Raw genomic sequence first — 16,291 nt, 5'->3', positions numbered from 1 at the left:
GTTCCATCATGGCCAAAGTGGGAGAGAGGCCACGGATGAGATGATCAACAAAACTAACCCGATACTCCATTGGAGGGTTGGGATAGCTTTCTTCGCTGGGAAAGCGGACGGCGTCTTCCTTCTTCATAAGGCCAAGCCTTTTCATCGGAGTTGGCGTCTTGATTGGAGATTTTAGATCTCTCCCACTCAAGATCTTCGGCAGCCATCGCGGACTCGGAGTGCTGTGGCGAGTCAGCGCGCGCGCGGTGGCATCAACGGCAATGGGCAGAGCAATGTATGCGAGTGCGGAAAATCAGAGAGAGTTGGGCGCAGGGAGAGTTTTGTGAAGAGGAACAGGTGAGCGGCGCAAGCGAGGGGATGAACGGAGGTTGAAGATGGGTTTATATAAGAATTGGGTGAAGCAGTGTGCCGTTGGATGAGGAGATCGTGTGGTGATAATAGATCTTCTAGACACAAGGGCAAAAAAGTATTTTTACTGGGATAGGCGTTACAGTACGTGCGCCAGAAAAAGCGGAGGACGTGTGTCCCCCACTTGCACGACGTATCAACGTGGTGGAAACGATGGACCCACAAAAACAGAAAAATCTCGGCCATTGATGGAGTTGAAGGAAATTTGTCAAGGAAAAATGTGTCGACAAGAAAAATAAAAAGAGAATGGCGACAGGATGACTTATTTGCATACTTCGGGAGCCTTTGGTCAGAAACAAGTTTTTGCCCAAATGCTCGGGGGCTACTTCGAAAAAAGTAAAATTTCGACCATGGCAAATAATAGAAAATGTTGAGCCTACAGTCAAGCACAAGTTCTTGGCTGTAGCCTCGGGGGCTACTCCCATCAGGAGCGCTGTTCGCGCACCCGACAAAAAAAAAAAAGAGAAAAAAGAAAGAGAGAAGAAGAAGGAGGAAAGAATATCAGGAGATAATGGCAATATAGCGACAAGGTGGACTAAAATGTTGAGCCTACAACCAAGCACAAGTTCTTGGCTGTAGCCTCGGGGGCTACTCCCATCGGGAACGCTGTTCGCGTGCCCGATGAAGTTAACAAAGGAAAAATAAAACAGCAAGAAAGTATATTTCGAGTTATAATTAACTCTACATATACTCCCATCGGGAGAGCAATATAAGTCATATTTGACTCGATAAAATGTGCCATTCCAACAGCCGGAAAAGCACTCGACAATATATTCTCAGAACGCCAAAGTTGCGATCAATTTCTGAATGCCGCAAATTTGCGAAGGTAAGACCCCGAACTATTCTGCTGGGCGTGGCATCGCCAAAGACTGCGCTCTGCTACTTTTATCCGTATCAACGGATGCGAAGAAAAATCCTAACGGACGCGTTAGGTACTCGATAAATTCGGCCGGGACTCGACGGAATGGTAAGACCTTAAGCGGCACCTGTCGAAGTTTACACCAGTATCCCGAGATCATGTCCGGGGACGTGATTTTGAAGTAGGTTGTTGCGGATTGCCACTAGAGCGGTTAACTAGTACCGATCCGTCGGATGAACTAGCCCCAACTACCAATATCCCTGTACAATATAGAATTTTATGAGAAAAAGTATGAAAGTTAGAGCTTTCGAGTAAAAAGAAACGATAGAGATTTTCCACGACTCTATGATTCAAGCAAAATCTCGGGGGCTACTCGACATAGGCATCCCAAATGGGCCTGCCTAATATAGTACCCGGGGTTTATTGAAGGCCCACTACCCGAAGAATAAGAAGACTCGAGAGCCCAAGATGTATTTAAGGAAAAGATAGAGTTGTAATAGGAAGTGTTATTTGTAATCTGGCGGGATGAGTTAGAAACCATCCCGGACTTTGTAATCCTTGTATAACACGAATCCCTCGGCTCCACCTATATAAAGGGGGGTCGAGGGACGAGAAGATCATCGAATCATTGTCTGCAAACCCTAGTTTTCATATTCGTCGAGTACTTTTCGGCTGAAACCTTCGAGATCTACTTGCCCTCTACTTCTAACTAAACCCTAGCCTACAATCTATAGGCATTGACAAGTTAATCCCTTGTCACCGGCCGCGCCGCCATGTGGTGTGAGGGGCCCACGACCCCTTTCGCCTCCTTTTCTTCGCCAAACCCTTCGTCCCGAAGACCTAAGCCAGAGGGGGTACCTCACGAAGAGTTACAGCCGCCTCTGCGGGGCGGAGAACACCAGAGAGAAAAGAGCTCTCCGGCGGGCAGGAATCCGTCGGGGAAATTCCCTCCGGGAGGGGAAATCGACGCCATCGTCACCGACATCGAGCTGGACATCATCACCATCACCATCATCATCATCTCCACCATCATCACCGCCGTCATCACCGCTGGACACCGTCACCGCCGTAGCAATTTGGGTTTGATCTTGATTGTTTGATAGGGGAAACTCTCCCGGTATCGATCTATACTTGTTGTTGATGCTATTGAGTGAAACCATTGAACCAAGTTTATGTTCAGATTGTTATTCATCATCATATCACCTCTGATCATGTTCCATATGATGTCTCGTGAGTAGTTCGTTTAGTTCTTGAGGACATGGGTGAAGTCTAAATGTTAGTAGTGAACTATGGTTGAGTAATATTCAATGGTGTGATATTTAAGTTGTGGTGTTATTCTTCTAGTGGTGTCATGTGAACGTCGACTACATGACACTTCACCATTTATGGGCCTAGGGGAATGCATCTTGTATTCGTTTGCTAATTGCGGGGTTGCCGGAGTGACGAAACCTAAACCCCCGTTGGTATATCGATGCAGGAGGGATCGCAGGATCTCAGAGTTTAAGGCTGTGGTTAGATTTATTCTTAATTACTTTCTTGTAGTTGCGGATGCTTGCAAGGGGTATAATCACAAGTATGTATTTAGTCCTAGGAAGGGCGGTACATTAGCATAGGTTCACCCACACAACACTTATCATAACAATGAAGATTATTTAGCCGTATGTAGCGAAAGCGCTAGACTAAAATCCCATGTGTCCTCGAGAACGTTTGGTCATTATAAGTAAACAAACCGGCTTGTCCTTTGTGCTAAAAAGGATTGGGCCACTCGCTGCAATTGTTACTCTCGCACTTTACATACTCGTACTTTATTCAACTGTTACATCAAAACCCCCTGAATACTTGTCTGTGAGCATTTACAGTGAATCCTTCATCGAAACTGCTTGTCAACACCTTCTGCTCCTCGTTGGGATCGACATTCTTACTTATCGAAGATACTACGATACACCCCCTATACTTGTGGGTCATCACACAACAATGCACAAAACTAAGATAAGGAGAGGTTGCTACAGTAGTAAACAACTTCCAAGACTCAAATATAAAACAAAAATACTGTAGTAAAAACATGGGTTGTCTCCCATAAGCGCTTTTCTTTAACGCCCTTCAGCTAGGCGCAGAAAGTGTATATCAAGTGTTATCAAGAGACGAAGTATCAACATCATAACTTGTTCTAATAATAGAATCAAAAGGTAACTTCATTCTCTTTCTAGGGAAGTGTTCCATACCTTTCTTGAGAGGAAATTGATATTTAATATTACCTTCCTTCATATCAATGGTAGCACCAACAGTTCGAAGAAAAGGTCTTCCCAATATAATGGGACAAGATGCATTGCATTCAATATCCAAGACAACAAAATCAACGGGGACAAGGTTATTGTTAACGGTAATGCGAACATTATCAACTCTCCCCAAAGGTTTCTTTATAACATTATCAACAAGATTAACGTCCAAATAACAATTTTTCAATGGTGGCAAGTCAAGCATATTATAGATTTTCTTAGGCATAACGGAAATACTTGCACCAAGATCACATAAAGCATTACAATCAAAGTTATTGACCTTCATCTTAATGATGGGCTCCCAACCATCCTCTAGCTTTCTAGGAATAGAAGTTTCAAGTTTTAGTTTCTCTTCTCTAGCTTTTATGAGAGGATTTGTAATATGTTTTGTAAAGGCTAAATTTATAGCACTAGCATTAGGACTCTTAGCAAGTTTTTGTAAGAACTTTATAACTTCAGATATGTGGCAATCATCAAAATCCAAACCATTATGATCTACAGCAATGGGATCATCATCCCCAATGTTGGAAAAAGTTTCAGCAGTTTTGTCACAGGCAGTTTCAGCAGTTTTAGCAGTTTCAGGCAATTTTGCACGCTTTGTACTAGGAGTAGTAACATTGCCAACACCAATTATTTTACCATTAATAGTAGGAGGTGCAGCAACATGTGAATCATTAACATTACTAGTGGTGGTAATAGTCCAAACTTTAGCTACATTATTCTTTTTAGCTAGTTTTTCATCTTCTTCTCTTTCCCACCTAGCATGCAATTCGGCCATCAATCTTATATTCTCATTAATTCTAACTTGGATGGCATTTGCTGTAGTAACAATTTTATTTTCAATATCCTTATTAGGCATAACTTTCGATTTCAAAAGATCAACATCGGAGGCAAGACTATCAACCTTAGAAGCGAGAATATCAATTTTATTGAGCTTTTCCTCAACAGCATTTGTTAAAAGCAGTTTGTGTACTAATAAATTCTTTAAGCATAGCTTCAAGTCCAGGGGGTGTGTTCCTATTATTGTTGTAAGAATTCCCATAAGAATTAACATAATCGTTACCATTATTATAAGGATATGGCCTATAGTTATTACTAGAATTGTTCCGATAAGCATTGTTGTTGAAATTGTTATTTTTAATGAAGTTTACATCAACATGTTCTTCTTGGGCAACCAATGAAGCTAACGGAACATTATTAGGATCAACATTAGTCCTATCATTCACAAGCATAGACATAATAGCATCAATCTTATCACTCAAGGAAGAGGTTTCTTCAACAGAATTTACCTTCTTACCTTGTGGAGCTCTTTCCGTGTGCCATTCAGAGTAATTAATCATCATATTATCAAGGAGCTTTGTTGCTTCACCAAGAGTGATGGACATAAAGGTACCTCCAGCAGCTGAATCCAATAGGTTCCGCGAAGAAAAGTTCAGTCCCGCATAATAGGTTTGGATGATCATCCAAGTAGTCGATCCATGGGTTGGGCAATTTTTAACCAAAGATTTCATTCTTTCCCAAGCTTGTGCAACATGCTCATTATCCAATTGTTTAAAATTCATTATGCTACTCCTCAAAGATATAATTTTAGCAGGGGGATAATATCTACCAATAAAAGCATCCTTGCATTTAGTCCATGAATCAATACTATTCTTAGGCAGAGATAGCAACCAATCTTTAGCTCTTCCTCTTAATGAGAAAGGAAACAATTTTAATTTTATAATGTCACCATCTACATCTTTATACTTTTGCATTTCACACAATTCAACAAAGTTATTGAGATGGGCAGAAGCATCATCAGAACTAACACCAGAAAATTGCTCTCTCATAACAAGATTCAGTAAAGCAGGTTTAATTTCAAAGAATTCTGCTGTAGTAGCAGGTGGAGCAATAGGTGTGCATAGGAAATCATTATTATTTGTGGTTGTGAAGTCACACAACTTAGTATTTTCAGGAGTGGCCATTTTAACAGTAGTAAATAAAGCAAACTAGATAAAATAAATGCAAGTAACTAATATTTTTGTGTTTTTGATATAGAGTGCAAGACAGTAAATAAAGTAAAACTAGCAACTAATTTTTTTGTGTTTTGATATAATGCAGCAAACAAGAAAGTAAATAAAATAAAGCAAGACAAAAACAAAGTAAAGAGATTGGATTGTGGAGACCCCCTTGCAGCGTGTCTTGATCTCCCCGGCAATGGCGCCGGAAAATATGCTTGATGGCGTGTAACTCACACGTTCGTTGGGAACCCCAAGAGGAAGGTATGATGCGCACAGCAGCAAGTTTTCCCTCAGAAAGAAACCAAGGTTTATCGAACCAGGAGGAGCCAAGAAGCACGTTGAAGGTTGATGGCGGTGGGATGTAGTGCGGCGCAACACCAGAGATTCCGGCGCCAACGTGGAACCTACACAAGACAACCAAAGTACTTTGCCCCAACGAAACAGTGAGGTTGTCAATCTCACCGGCTTGTTGTAACAAAGGATTAGATGTATAGTGTGGATGATGATTGTTTGCAGAGAACAGTAAAGAACAAGTATTGCAGTAGATTGTATTCGGTGTAAAAGAATGGACCGGGGTCCACAGTTCACTAGAGGTGTCTCTCCCATAAGATAAATAGCATGTTGGGTGAACAAATTACAGTCGGGCAATTGACAAATAGAGAGGGCATAACAATGCACATACATGATATGATGAATATTGTGAGATTTAATTGGGCATTACGACAAAGTACATAGACCGCTATCTAGCATGCATCTATGCCTAAAAAGTCCACCTTCGAGGTTATCATCCGAACCCCTTCCAGGTATTAAGTTGTAAAACAACAGACAATTGCATTAAGTATGGTGCGTAATGTAATCAATAACTACATCCTCGGACACAGCATCAATGTTTTATCCCTAGTGGCAACAACGACATCCACAACCTTAGAACTTTCTGTCACACGTCCCGCATTTAATGGAGGCATGAACCCACTATCGAGCATAAATACTCCCTCTTGGAGTTAAGAGCAAAAACTTGGCCAGAGCCTCTACTAATAACGGAGAGCATGCAAGATCATAAACAACACATAGGTAATATATTGATAATCAACATAACATAGTATTCTCTATCCATCGGATCCCGACAAACACAACATATAGAATTACGGATAGATGATCTTGATCATGTTAGGCAGCTCACAAGATCCGACAATGAAGCACATGAGGAGAAGACAACCATCTAGCTACTGCTATGGACCCATAGTCCAGGGGTGAACTACTCACTCATCACTCCGGAGGCGACCATGGCGGTGAAGAGTCCTCCGGGAGATGAATCCCCTCTCCGGCAGGGTGCCGGAGGTGATCTCCAGAATCCCCCGAGATGGGATTGGCGGCGGCGACGTCTCAGTAAGGTTTTCCGTATCGTGGCTCTCGGTACTGGGGGTTTCGCGACGAAGGCTTTAAGTAGGCGGAAGGGCAACGCGGGGGGCCACACGAGGGCCCCACACGCCAGGCCGGCGCGGCCAAGGGCCAGGCCGCGCCGCCCTGCTGTGTCGGCGCCTCGTGGCCCCACTTCCTTTCCCCCTCGGTCTTCTGGAAGCTTCGTGCAAAAATAGGACCCTGGGCGTTGATTTCGTCCAATTCCGAGAATATTTCATTTGTAGGATTTCTGAAACCAAAAACAGCAGAAAACAGAGAATCGGCTCTTCGGCATCTCGTTAATAGGTTAGTGCCGGAAAATGCATAAATACGACATATAATGTGTATAAAACATGTAGATATCATCAATAATGTGGCATGGAACATAAGAAATTATCGATACGTCGGAGACGTATCACATATATACATGCTAATGAGGACTACTTCCTATGATACAATTAGTTCTAACATGTCTACTCCGAATACCTATTTATTAGGATATAGTTCCTATACTTCCAAGTGTTCCTACCGTGTGGCTAGGGTTCTGATGTGCTTGACACAGTTCCCATGGTTTTGGAACACAAATCTTGCACTGTTGTTGAGGACCTGACTTCTTATTGTACTTCTCTTAATTATTTATGATGTTCTAGTCCATCACATAACGATTCTCAAGTGAATCATATATGATTAACAACTCTACCATGTAAGTTGACATATATTATTCCTGTCGCTCTTCCTTATTTCCCATGATTGACTCATCATGGTCTATACTACCTCATCTAACTTATATTTATCACTTACTATCAATTGTTTCACATGTCTAGATAATTTTACTTATTCATTACTTATCTTGGTCTACATCTTCTATTAGGATATCTTAATTATCTTCATCACTTGATATAACTCCTATTACAAGTCTGGATAACTCTTACTTAATCATAACATATGTTGGTACACATCTTCCAATAGGATATCTTCCTTATGGTTGTATCCTCTCGTTGGACTATCATGTATTGTATACCAACTATGATCTACTCATCTATTGTTTTAAGACTTCAATGGTGTGCTACATATTTGGGATTAGTTATCTAACTTCACTTAGGAAAGATAGGTAGGAAAGTTTGACTCAAGTGTGTCAGGATTATTCTCAAGTGAATATCCATCTCAAGTCATAAGAGCTATTTAGTTTAGCATAGTTGACTTAGCTAATACAACTTCCTATAGCACTACCAAACCTATAGGTCTCCTTTAAAGGGTTTTAATCCTAGGGTCAAAGCATTTGCTCTGATACCAACTGTGGTGACCCGCCATACCACTGCATGGTGTAGTATGCAAGTATGATATAACACCAATGAAACATTGTTCTACTAGTATTATATCGCTCAGTGGTACAACAGAAACATATGCGGGTCCAAGGCATGTCTATAGAGTTACAACATTGACTCTGTTACATAAGATCATCACAGCCTCCTACTTTACAATGAGGTAAAACTGCAAATAAACTCCAGAAGAACGACTCGTAGTCTAGTCTTATCACGAACTCTATTTGTAGAGTGTTTAACTAGCTATAGAGGCTATGAATAGATTCTAGCTAATTAGGAGCTAGGTTTAGGGAACTAGTCCCCTTCTACTGCTTAATCTAGGTTTTCTCCATAGTGGATGTGGTATACGACTCTTCCGGCAGGTTCCTGTCCCTTGAAGTAGTTGTTGACTCCTCGGTCTTCGAGTTGTACAGTAGATCCTCCTTCGTGGCCTCCATATCTAAGCAGGGGATTTAAGAGTGGGATGAGTACGAGCGTACTCAACAAGTTCATTATAGGAAAGAGGTGTTTAATGCACTAGCTACGGCATTAGACCGGAAAGTCTAATACCAATGCAAGTTTTCAAAACCATTTCTTCAAAAGGTTGCTTTTATTCAGAAGAACTATGTCCGTCAGCCTTCACCGGTTTACTAGAACTTCATGGAGTTCCTTTCCGGCAGCGTTCGCAGTTCCATATCTCGGAACGAGGAGTGACGGGTCACGATTCATTACACTCTGCAGAGGTGTGTTGCTTTACCCATAAGAGATCTTAACCTTGGTGCCAACCGGGTGATCTTCCCGTCCACACTTCCTTTGGTGTGAGGCCCGGTATAAGGTCATAGCCAATCATATTCCTCCGCTACCTCGTACACCCACCCTTTGCTGCAAACTCCAACCCTGGGTCCTCGCGGGTGTACTTATACCAATTAAGGATGGCCCCCGACCACGACAACAGTTCTGGGCTATCTACCATGAACTCCTTCGCCGGGAGATGCAACTCATCATAGACCGCAATAACCGTGGGGACTTTAGGCTTCCCCAGCCCACCGCTTGCTCCTCGGGCTACAAGTGTCTACGGACAATGCCGTGGGGACTTTAGGCTTCCCCAGCCCACCGCTTGCACCCTTGGAATACAAGTGTCTACGGTAAAGCGCATCCGTTGATGTACAAGAGGTGGAAATACAATTGACTATTCCGTCCCACTCCAGATCTTATGGTTAACACGGGTATTACGGCACAAGAATCACTGGACGACATTTGTTATTTAATCCTAGATGGATATAAACCCTTGCAATGGAACCTCCACCATATCAACACAATCCATGGTTCCATTGCCCACCACATAGTCATATTCATAGTTATGAAAATAGTGGTTTTGTTTTTTATGCAATAGTGATAAACATAGTACTTTTGCAAGTAATTTGGTAAAAATACTCAAATGACATGAGCAAGCGATGAACTTGCCTTTCTTGACTGCAAGATTATGCAGGCAAGGTCTTCGATACGCAATAACTCCAAATTCTGAAATAGCATCATCGTCCGGTAAGGACGATGTTTAAAAGATTGGCAAGGATGCAATAATGCATAAGTATGAGATGCAATCGCTCTAAGAGTGACCTAACCCCAATGATTTAGGATTAGTGAGTTGTAATGATTAGTTTCGGGTGTGTTGCACTTTTAGAGTGATTCACAAACAAGGTTCTTATTAAGGTTGATTACTTGGTATCCTAAACAAGTAGTAGAATGGATAATAACAATCATACACACCAAGGGATAGTAGTTGTATAATAAGTAAAAGACAGTTGTCAATTTTAATTCCTATAGTGTATGGTTGATGATTACTTGTTATATACTTCAAAAGAATAACTTTTGAAGAACATGTTCTTTAATAAAGAACAAGTATGATAATATGGTTGTGAAGTTCTATGGTTTACTATGGTTTCCAAATTAGCTTCTTGAGTAGGTATTAGATGGATCCTAACAAGGTTGGAAACACATCTTAGGCAATTCATTAGACATGGGTGCTATCAAGGTTGTATACCTTGCTGGTGATAGCTGACTGGGGTTTATAGGTCCTATTAAACAGGTTTGATGGCTATTCTTTATTTATTTTAAAAGAATAACTTTTGAAGAACATACTCCTTAAGTAATAAGAAGTGTTTCAATTAGGGTTGAGGTTGTCTAGGTTTTATTATTGGTTTCAGTAAGTGAAGAATGGTTGGTTTCTAAATAAGATGGTTCATAAGTATCCATATCTAATAGGGTTTAGTGGAACATGGTTATGTAATGCAAAATAGTAGGTATGGTTGCTATTACGGTTCATCACAATAGTGTGATGCTTAGTATGGATAACTAATGTTGATGTCTTGGAGGATAGTAACTAGGGTTTACACTTGGTTGACCCTATTTGATCACCTAGGTCTAATGGGGTGGATACATGGAATGCTAAATTAGTAGTGGTAGGGTTTCTACATTTTATGTGGACATGACAAGCATTTAATTGTTACTATGGATCTATGAGTCAAAAGAAAGTAATATGATCACATGTTCCAACCTAGGGTTTAGGTTTAGAAACAATTTAGGGTTCATATTGATTAATGAGGCTAGGCTCCTAATTGAATTAGGGTTTTAGGTTTCACATGAAACGATAAGGTTGTAACCTTTATTCAATATGTAATTAGGGTTTCCCAATTACCATATAGTTCTTAGGTTAATAACTTCATTATAAAGTTGAAGTTATTAATAACTTTGAAATAAAAACAATATTTGATTTGCTATTTTGTTATTTGTGAACAATTAATAATTGGGGCAATTATTAAATAGGATTTAAATCCTCCTAATAAGGATTTTATAAGTTATTATTAAAGGGAAATTAATTTTTAAGATTTACCTTATTTACTTTCTGGTTTTATTTATATTAGAACTTTTTCTTAATTTCTGACTTTTAATTGAATTTGGAATTAAAAGAAAAGACTTAATTAACAAGTTTTAAATAATTAAATTTTTATTAAAAATAAAAATTTCATTTTATATTTTTATTGGATAGATTTCACTTTTATGAACATTTTGATATCTCATTTGTATTTTTCTGAGTTGAAATGGATTTTATATAATTTGGCAAAGTTTCAGACATTTTCTGTAATTTGAAATTAAATCTAACACTAAACACACCCGGCTAATAACTACCCAAGGACACTGACATGTGGGCTAGTGCCACGCTGGCTGCCACGGTGGCGTCGATGTGGCAACCATGTGCCTCACCGGCGGCCAGTGCTGGTTGACGCCGGCGATTCCGGGTTCCCGTGGGGGCGTGCGCGTGCTCGTTGGAAAGAGGACGCCGAGGCGAACCTTGTGGTGGTGGCGTCCCCCCCGAATGGTCACCGGAGGTTGGCCGGCGGTGATGGTCTGCGGCGGTGCCCACGGGCCTATGATGCCAGCTAGAGGAGGAGCTAGGATGCTCAGGCGAACTAGGAACTCACCGCGAACACGACAGGCTTGTCGGCGAGGCGAGAGGTGGTCGACATCGCCGGATTTCGTCACTCCCGGTGTCGGGGAAGACGAGCTCGACGGCGTTGATTTCGTGCGCGGCGGCTCGATTCCTCAGGCAGGCTGGGCAAGTCGATGGTGGTGAGGACGATGGCATCAACGGCGAGGTACGGGGATGTCTCCATCGTCGGTGACGAGGATCGGCCGGGCGGCTAGGATTTCTATCTAGGAAGGATTTGAGCAGAGGGAGAAGAAATCCGAGGCTAGGGTTCGTCCTAGGGCTTTCATACAGCCTCCGTGCGCGCCTTGTCACACCACCGGGCGAGGAGAGGCTGCCAGCGTCGAGACGAAGCCGAGCACGGCTTCGTGCTGTCGACCATGCGAGAGGAGGGGATGAGGACGACCCCCTCTCCGTTCTTTTTAGACGAAGGGGTATCTCGGGCCAGGTTGGGCTGTGCTGGGCCAGTGCTTGTTGGGCTGCTGGTGGGCTCCTGCGGCCAGGTGAGGGCCAGGTAAGGTTTTTCTCCTCTTTTCCTTTTTCTGTTTTTATTTTCTGTTTTCAATTTCTATTTTAAATCCTGGTTTTAATTCGAATTTGAATTCTTGTCTGTTTTGCAGTTGTTTATCAATTTGGCTTTCATGAGGACTAATACAAGGATCATTGTATTACTGTATTGTTTTTGAATAAACATAAATATATGTGAGCCTTGTTGCAACTTTTAATTAGACAAGAATTTAGGTATTCATTTTAATTTTCTTTCTCATTTGTAATATAACTCCCTGTTGAATAATTAGAGTTGATTCTAGAAGTTATATGAGGACTTGGCTTCATATTTGAGGCATTGGTCACTTGCACCTGATTTTATGTGAGTTCCAATGTATTAGGGTTTTATAGTTTCTATCATAACCCCCCTTATTAAAGTTAATATTATCATTATAATTGAAAGTATCTAAGTAGGTATTGGTTCCATCATGATTGATCTTGGTTACAAAGATAAATGGTTGATCATTACATATATGGTTTTAATTATGGGTTTTAGCACTAGATGTTTCTTATGTTCAATTGTTGAAGCATAAGGTTTAACTAATCAGCAATTCTAGGTTGTAGAGATGATATGACATCATATTTCATTGACTAGGTTTACTCTCCCCAATGCATGATAAAATGGTTACTTGCTTAATATTTCATGTGCTCCTTTAGTTACTAAGGAGCTAAGAATTGGTTTTATCTTCTACCAATAGACTTCTATTATTATCCTTAATTTATCATTGAAGTAACTAAAGTGGTTATGGTTCTTTTTGTAGTTAACTTTGGTTATAAGAATTAATGGTTCCTCACCATATAAAGTATAGAGTTGGACTCTAGAGTTTCTTATGTTACTTAATTGAAGAACAAGTGAAATATAGATAGGATTCTACTTATGATCACCAAGTGATTCACAAGTTAAGGTTGGGATATAAGCCTAGGGTTGCTTACTAGTGATCTCCCTATAATTTCATGTGGTGAATGATATCTACTTATTATATAGGATTGGACTTATGGCTTATTCTTCTATTTTTCCATAGCATGGTCATGAATTAGATATGATCCATTTATTCTTAATGTCTTCTACTTCAAGTTCTTAGGGTTTATGATCATTACCCCATGGTGATGATCATGCATGGTATGGACTTCCTAAAGTATCACTGGATTTATTTGGATATGGTTATACCAATTACCCCTCTCACTCTACAAGGACTTGGACTATAATCTAGGTTTCTACTCAAGGAATGATGATATGATTATCTAAGCATGTGGTCTGCCTAAGAATTCTACCTTGCTATCTTTTGTAGCTTGTTCTTCAGGAATTCTGATAAACCCGCATCTTGTGGCATGCCTCCACCTCCTAGCTGCTTCATCTTGATCCTAACTATTTTATGGAGTGGCTCTATGTGTTGGTTTTCTTGCATCATGATGCAAGATGATGGAATGGATGAAGTAGAGGGTTCCTTTTATAGGATTGAGTATGCACTAATATCATGACACATAGGTGGGTGACTCTTGTCTTAATTTGATGAGTAAGGTGCTTGGTTGTCATGCTCTCATCCATAGCAATCCTTTAAGCATGAGGTGGCATTGCTTAGGATGCAAGCTATGTAGATATTTTCATCCTATGTTGCATTGGTATTATCCTCTCATGTGATTTATTTTTGGATAAACAAGTGGCTTTTGTTACTAAATATCTTGTGAATGATTTTATGCTTGTGGGTGAGTTACTATATCATATGGGATTGTATTTATATTGCAATTGGGATCAGAATGTAAAAGATAAGGATTATACCCCAATTTTGAATGGTGATTGTTGATTTCACCAAGGCATGATCATATGAGTTTCAAAATACTCATACTTTATTTTATTCAAATAGCTTGAACTATAATTCGTAATGTAAATGAATTTAGTTTTGTGATATTCCACATATTTAATAAGTTATGTTTAAAATAAGAATGTGTGGCTTTTATGCACTTAGGTCCTTGTGTTTTACCATATTTGGTAATTAATTTTGAAGTGAATTTAATTGTACCTCAAGGTAGTTGCTCAATTTTTTTAAGTGTTAATAATTTAGAGTTTGTTTCTTATCTCTTTGATGGTATAGACCTCTCCCATCTCTAGGGTTTAATAATAAGCTTGTGTTGGTGTTAGTTCCATTTGATCTAACCCCTTAGATCAAATCAATTCTACCCAAGACATGGTTTTAGCAAAGGTCACTTTGAGGTTTATAGCACTTTACTTGATGAGCTACTTCAGTTCCACCAAGGTCAAGTGAAACTTCAGTTACTGTGACTGTTTTACTTTAAAGCGCGAAAATTCCCCAGATTTTCTATGCATGAATGCAATGCACACATCTGTTTCCTCTATTTTTGTAACCCCAAATACTGGGATATTACAAAAGGTCCTCACATGGTATCTTCATCGAGAAGTTATTCTCACTAAGGACAACCTTTCAAAACACCACTGGTAGGGAATTAAAATTTGTGTATTTATCATCATAATGAAACAATAAAACACTTATTCTTCCAATGCCCGTTTGCACGATCTATATGGTTAATCATCCAAATAGTTTCTACCATATACCCATCACGCAGTGTTGTTAATATCATCGGAAACTAGCTAAATGAGGTGGATCATAGGTTTAAAATACTTATTAGAGTGGGAGCGCTTCGGAAATTCAATTCGGCTCCCGGGTGCGTATGCTCCCTCTAGTTAAAAATTATATTTCGAAATGTCGAAAAATTTGGATAAAAAATTCTACATGTACAGCTTCATAATATACGTGCGTTCGTCAAGTTTCACGAAAAACAAATATTTTGTGTGATCTATATAAAAAAGAGAAAGTTTATCTTGTGAAAAGCATTATTTTTAGCACTGAAGTTTGTCTTTTTTACACACGTCACATGATAAGTCGATTTTTTATGAAACGACTTTGTGAGCACGTAGCACATGAAGATGTACGTGCGAACTTTTAGTTTCAATTTTTTTAAAACTTCAAATGTATGTAAGATGTAATTCAAAATATAGAGAGCATATGGACCCATGTTCCAAAACACCGCTCCCGGAGCGCTTGCCGTTATTTGATCACTTTGGCTATGTGGAAATGACAGGGTTTTTAACAATGAAAATTCTTCTTTGATGCAGGTTATCTACCAGCGTACCACTATGATCCATTCATGGTAGTCTCTTCAGCTTATGGAGAACTACGGTCTCTTTACGGAGGTGTCTACACGGTTGGATGAAATCACGAAGGAGTTTATTATCCAACATGGATGACAGCATAATCTCATGATTGGTCCTCCACCATCTTAGGAGTCGATACAGTTTCATAGGGATTTCTTGTAACGAGTCTCATTTTTAGTCTTTTCCTTTGGATTTTGTTTGGCTATATGCATTTCAGTTACGCAGAGGCCGGGTGTAATGCTTGAACCTTTTAAGTATTAAAGCTCCCTTTATCGAAAAATATAATACTTCAAATCGATAGCCATGAGGCGTTGCATGGTACGAACAGTGGAATGAGGCGAATTAAAAGGACATGTACCCGGCCGTCTGCCAACGCCAGCTCCTCCTTCCACTTCAATCTGGTGGTCTCCGATGGCAGCATTGCCATGGGAGAGTTTACACCTCTAACTCCCTTCCTGATGCTCCCTATACCGTATAACGACAGAATCGCGAAACTGAACATGCTCCACCCCGAAACCACCACGCCTCCCTCCCTCCAGTGACCTCCACCGTTCACCAGCTCCGCCGCCATGGGACAAATCGAAGCTCCGTCTTGGCAACCTTGCATCTCTCTCCCTGGGAGCAAAATGGAGGATGGGAAAATGAACCGCCAAAAGAGACAAAGAGGCACCTACCTAAAAAACCAACAAAAAAATCCAGGCCCACCTGAAAATAGACCAAAGACAAACATAACTAACTCGAAAGCACTTGCAGAGAGATTCGCGCTGCAGTTTGAAAACGAACGGTCAGGGATCTGACTTATGACCAATGAGTTTTCAGCTAGATGAAAATTAGGACGAGGGTAAAAGAA

The sequence above is a fragment of the Lolium rigidum genome, chromosome 3 (genome assembly GCF_022539505.1).
Source record: "Lolium rigidum isolate FL_2022 chromosome 3, APGP_CSIRO_Lrig_0.1, whole genome shotgun sequence".
NCBI classification, from domain to species: Eukaryota; Viridiplantae; Streptophyta; class Magnoliopsida; order Poales; family Poaceae; genus Lolium; species Lolium rigidum.
This window is presented reverse-complemented; position numbering follows the sequence as displayed.